The following is a 5,479-nucleotide window of genomic DNA, read 5'->3' on the forward strand; positions in this document are numbered from 1 at the left end:
AGGTTATGGAATGCCAGCAAATTACCTCATTCTATTGTTTCTGGCTTATTGAGGGAGAGAGATGGTATTGGCTAGAACTGCATGGCCTACATTCAGGTCCAGCCTCTGCATCTTATTTACTGGTCATAACTATAGAAAATTTAATTACTTTCTTTTGGTTCTTCCATTTCATTAACACAAAAATGAAAGGAGCCATTTTTTAGGGCCATTGCATAGATAAAATGAGTTAGTAAGTTAAAAAGTTGTGACATATAAGAAATGCTTAATAAATGTTCATCATTTTCATCATAAGAAAATTGTTAGAATATACATTAAGAAGTTTGAGGTTGTGATCACTTGAGACAGGGGAAATATAAAAAGAGTTTTCAGGGAAGTCCATACATCTCACTAGGCTAAGAAAAGGACTTGGACAGGGTGGAACACATAAAGTTGACTGTCTGCTTCCTCACAAGGTGCTTATGGGATGGAGATTTATAAATTCAAATCACAAAGTTCTTTGTTTTCCTTTAAATTACTTTATACCACCAGGGACAGTCCTATTGTGAACAGCTAAAAATTAACATTTTTCCTTAAGAGTGAACATTTTTAAAAAGGAACATTTAGAAGATGTACTTTTATAACCATCATTGTACACACTCTAAAATGTGCAACATAGAACAAAAAAATCTTTAATATTCCTTATTTATGTATAAACTAAATGTAGCATGATTAGAAAATTTAAATTAATATCTAATTCTAAATGAGCTTTAAGGTATAACTGTACATAAAATATCTATTCATATTTCTGAATTACTTTGTTAGAAAGGGAATATTTTACTTTCTTTAACTTTTAAAATGTTAGTTTATCAATAGGATTGTAGGAAGCAAGTAGAGTTATTCTGATTAAGATATCCAATCATTGCAAAATTTTATAAAAATCAACATATATAAATATGGGTTATTCTTTTGTTTCTTATTATTTAAAATGCTAAATACCTCAATTTCATGCTGCTAATGCTGATCATGTCTGTAATTAATCTCCTAATAATTAACAAAGAACGACACTTTTAGATGTCAAATAAATGAGAATAATAGCTTGCATGAATTTTACGAAAACCAATTTATTAAATTGGTTCTTAATATCTTGGATAACTTCCAGTGGTACAAATGAATGAAATCCAAATGAAGTATTTCCTTTGAAGACAAGATTAATACATGAAAATATTCTGGAAGGAAACCTATCTCTTTCACAGTGGCAGTGGTTTTAAAATTAAATATATGGCATTGTTTAAAATGATATGGCAAAGAATGAGGTTAAAATAACACTTAAAAAAGATGAAGGACATATTTAATAATGTAAGATGATTTCCAAACATAGTATGGGACACTTAACTTCCAGAAGCCACTTTAATGCTTAGAGGTCTTTAAGATTCATTATTAAACAGTATTTTGTTTTTGCATATTTTACTGTAAAGTCTCTTTTTCATTTTCAGTGTATAACAGAGAATAAAACTAATGTGATTTTTCAACACAGTACTGAAAATAATAGAGTGACATCAAAGACAGAGTGATATTATAAAAACATGTAGACATAATTACATATTTGACAATGCAAAAATACTTGTGGTACTTTTAGTAATTATTTCTTAGTAACTAATATGGGTCATAAAGCAACCCAAAGCTTTCATAAATTTGTCTTTGTCTAGTTCTCCAGCCTCAACTGTCTTTGTGCCTAGCACACAGATTTTGCAAAGCCATATTTAAGTATTTCCAGTTTCCTAAACTTGTAATTTTTCATAGAACCCTTAGTCTTTGTCATGATTCTTTTCATTGAATTACCATTTTTCCTTCTTCCCTCATCTCATAATAGAATTATCAAACATTTTTCCAATCCTCTGATTGAAGGATAGAAAGCCTTGCATATTATCCCAACTCTACCAGGAGTGAACTGATTCCATTCTTCTTTGGGCTAGCACTGTGCAACAATTCAGATTATATTTTAGCATTTATATAACACCACCAAACTGATATGTGACAAAACTGTCTCCTCATTCTAAGCCATGGTCATTTCTCCACATGTTGCCAGCTTTGAGCTAAATCACTGATTGTTGAGTTCATGCTGTGATTTAGCTAATACTATAAGTCCAATTCATGCTTATTAATAGGAAATTTTAAGATTCAGATATTGTGAACATTTATTAGATCATTCTTATGTAGTTTAGGTATAATTTAAGACGTATTAATACCTTGTGAGGACTGTAGATTTTATCTATGTCAACCTAGTCTTGATAACATATATGATAGATATTGTTGTGTAGAAACTTCTAAAATGATGAAAAATTTCTGTATCTGAGGAGTCCTGCCAGGTAAACAGTAGTTATAAGTACCTTATGAGCAGTTTAAATGACCCATGTGACTAAGAAGATAAATTAGAAGCTCATTTTAATTAATTTATATTTAAATTTAAGAAGCCATATATCATATAAACTAGTGGCTACTTATCAGACAACATCACTCTAGATAGTTAATGTTAGAATTCAAATATTTTCAATGTCACACCATGTACCATCTGTGCATTCTAATGCATTGCCATTCAATTAAATAATTCCCTATACTTACCTGGCAGGAAAGATACCATGATCACAAAGATGGCTTTCTGAAGACAAGACTTATCCATTGCACCCCAGAAGTGCCCAGCCCTGCATTTTTCAAATATGAGAAACTCATCTGCATAATTTGGGGGTAGTGGGGACTGCATGTGCTATCTTCCCTATTTAAAAAAAAAAAAAAAGAAAGAAAGTAAAGAGCATCAAAAACCTTTCTAAACAGATGTTTTCCCAGAGACATTACTGTATACTAGGAATTTAAAGATAATACCATTCATTCTTAAAACCCTGAAGATTTTTCTTTTTTTTCTTTTTTTTTTTTTTACTTTTGAAGGAACAGTTATGATTCTATCCACCTATAATCTGGCACATCTTTGAAAAACAAACATTTGCCTTTATCTCATCTCCTTCATAAAAAGTGAGTAATTTGCAGATAAAAGAAAGAAAAGTGAAGAATACAAAGTAAGCTATGTGAAACAAGAAAACAAATATGAAAGATAAGATACTGATGATACAATAAAAAATTCAAAATTAATTTAGTAGATTACAGAAGGTAAAACCAAAATAATATTAGAATGATAAACATTTTAAGAAATAATCTTTTAGATTTTCCAAATTTAAATTTAAAACTGCAGATCTTAGATTATATAGATTTATAACTTGTTTTATAAAATATTATCCCTTCTAGCCTATGTGCTTGGTGAGAATATATATTATTTCTTACTTGTACTAGTGCTCTTTTACAAAGAAAAGTGGTTGACTCTCCATAGGAAGCTCTCAGTAAATATTAGATAAAAGACAAATTTAATCCCTGTGTCTTGAGCAATATAATAAAAAACAATTAATCTTTATAAAAATATATTCATGAAATTAAACAATTAAAATACAATAAATATTGTAATCAAATTTCAAACTGCAGATCTTTTACATGGCAGTAGCATCAATATAATATTTATCATCAAGAGGAGATAATAATAGTGTAAATATCCTTCAAGTGATAAGGTAAACTTAGAGAACAAGTGTTAGGGTCTGTAAGCAAGTCAGGATGGTGCCTGGCATTTTGCCAGAGGGAGTGGTTTGTGAAGTAAAGCCAGGGAGCCATTAAGTGTGGAGATTCCTTATTGGTTGACTGCTGTATCTAGTTTATGTTAATTAAGATAAGCTGTGTGGAATGTATATATACCCCTCTGGTCCTACAATAAAGGGCTCCCACTCCTGCTGTATCAATGTACACAAGTTGTTCATTGTTAGAGTCTGTAAACAAGTCTGGATGGCGCCAGGCAAAATGCCAGAGGGAGTGGTTTGTAAAGTAACAAAAGCGAGCCATTAAGTGTGGAGATTCCTGATTGGTTGACTGCTGTATCTAGTTTATGCTAATTAAGATAAGCTGTGCAAAATGTATAAATACCTCTGTTATCCTACAGTAAACGGCTCTCACTCCTGCTGCATCAAGATACACAAGTTATTCGTCGCCCCCCTGGCAGATGGTGGCCCCTTACGGGGAGCCCCGGGACACTCGGGGGTAAGTGACGAAAAAAGCTGCCTGTCCATAGATAGGACAGGAGCAATCTGCTCGTCCCTAGGCAGATAGGGCGAGAGGAAAAATGGCCATTTCGAGAAAATGGAGAAGATTGATACAGTATGTTTGTGTCTTGTTTTGTCTTGAAATGTTGTATTGTCTTTGTGATGAAAATATGGAAGGGGTGAGAAGTAAATTGATAAGAGAAAAAGGCACCCCAGTGGAACCAAGAATAGTTAGGGCATGTGTTGATAAAAGCCCAGAAACTCTAGTCAGAAAGAAAAAGAAAGTTCAGAAGGAAAAGGATTATCAGGAAAAAAGTTGCAGCAAAAGGCTATTACTGAATACTTTTCGATACCGGAGGGTGCGTGAATCGACAAGGCGGCTGCCACCTGCCCAAGCCGATCATGGTGCAGCAAGAATTTTCCAAGTGGCATTTGCAGGCTCTTCCCTGCCCCCCTGCCTGGAGGAGCGGATCGCCACTGGGAGCCCAAATCTAGACCTGACCTGGAGGCACAGTCTCGCAGGCTTTTGCTCCCTGTGCCCAGTAGCAGTTTGAGTCTGGGACTCTCCCCAGAGCCATCTGGGGCTGCCCGAAGATGCTACTGGCGTCCCTGAAGTTTGATCATTTCCAATGTCAGTAACTACAATGGTTCTCCCACACCTGGAAGCTAATGAGTAATGAGCACTATTAAGGCTTATTTCAAATGTAAAAAACCTTGAAATAATGTACTAAATTGTTCAGAAGGTTGTTTTCTTAGTGAAATGCTACAGGATTTTCTTTAGCCATCCAGAGTTCCTGCCTTCATCCCAGTGCTGATGAAAACAAAGGTGAAAGAATTTACAGTGTTGCTGAGAACCGGAGGAAACTTCGGCTGAGAAACGGACGAGACTTCGGAGCTGTTGCTGTTTCTGCTGCTGTAACTTAAGCTAGCTGCCTGCAGAACTTACCTGGACTGTGATTTACCTGGACTGTGAGTTAATCTATTGAGACACTGCTTTATCTGGACTGAGACAACAAACTGTAACCTACAACAAATTGTAACTCGTTATCTTTGCTAACGGTGTCATTGCTGGTATAATTTTTCCAAGGGCTTCTTGCATGGAGCCATCAATTAGCTTGGAATTGTAACATTTTGTCTCCTCCCTTTCTGTTTCTAGCAGGTTATTTATGGTGTTTGTGTAAAAACCACTATGGTCATTATTTAAATTAAACAAAAGGGGGATATGTTAGAGTCTGTAAACAAGTCTGGATGGTGCCAGGCAAAATGCCAGAGGGAGTGGTTTGTAAAGTAACAAAAGCAAGCCATTAAGTGTGGAGATTCCTGATTGGTTGACTGCTGTATCTAGTTAATGCTAATTAAGATAAGCTGTG

The 5,479-nt window shown here is 34.4% G+C and overlaps 1 non-coding gene across 1 annotated transcript; it reads left to right on the top strand.

Moving 5' to 3' along the window:
- Positions 1-2,590: 2,590 nt before the first annotated feature.
- Positions 2,591-2,750, top strand: LOC143411889 (U1 spliceosomal RNA). Its single transcript, XR_013092903.2, has one exon. It is a non-coding gene; the product is annotated as a U1 spliceosomal RNA (small nuclear RNA).
- Positions 2,751-5,479: the final 2,729 nt, after the last annotated feature.

The sequence above is a fragment of the Callospermophilus lateralis genome, chromosome 12 (assembly GCF_048772815.1).
Source record: "Callospermophilus lateralis isolate mCalLat2 chromosome 12, mCalLat2.hap1, whole genome shotgun sequence".
In the NCBI taxonomy this organism is placed as follows: domain Eukaryota; kingdom Metazoa; phylum Chordata; class Mammalia; order Rodentia; family Sciuridae; genus Callospermophilus; species Callospermophilus lateralis.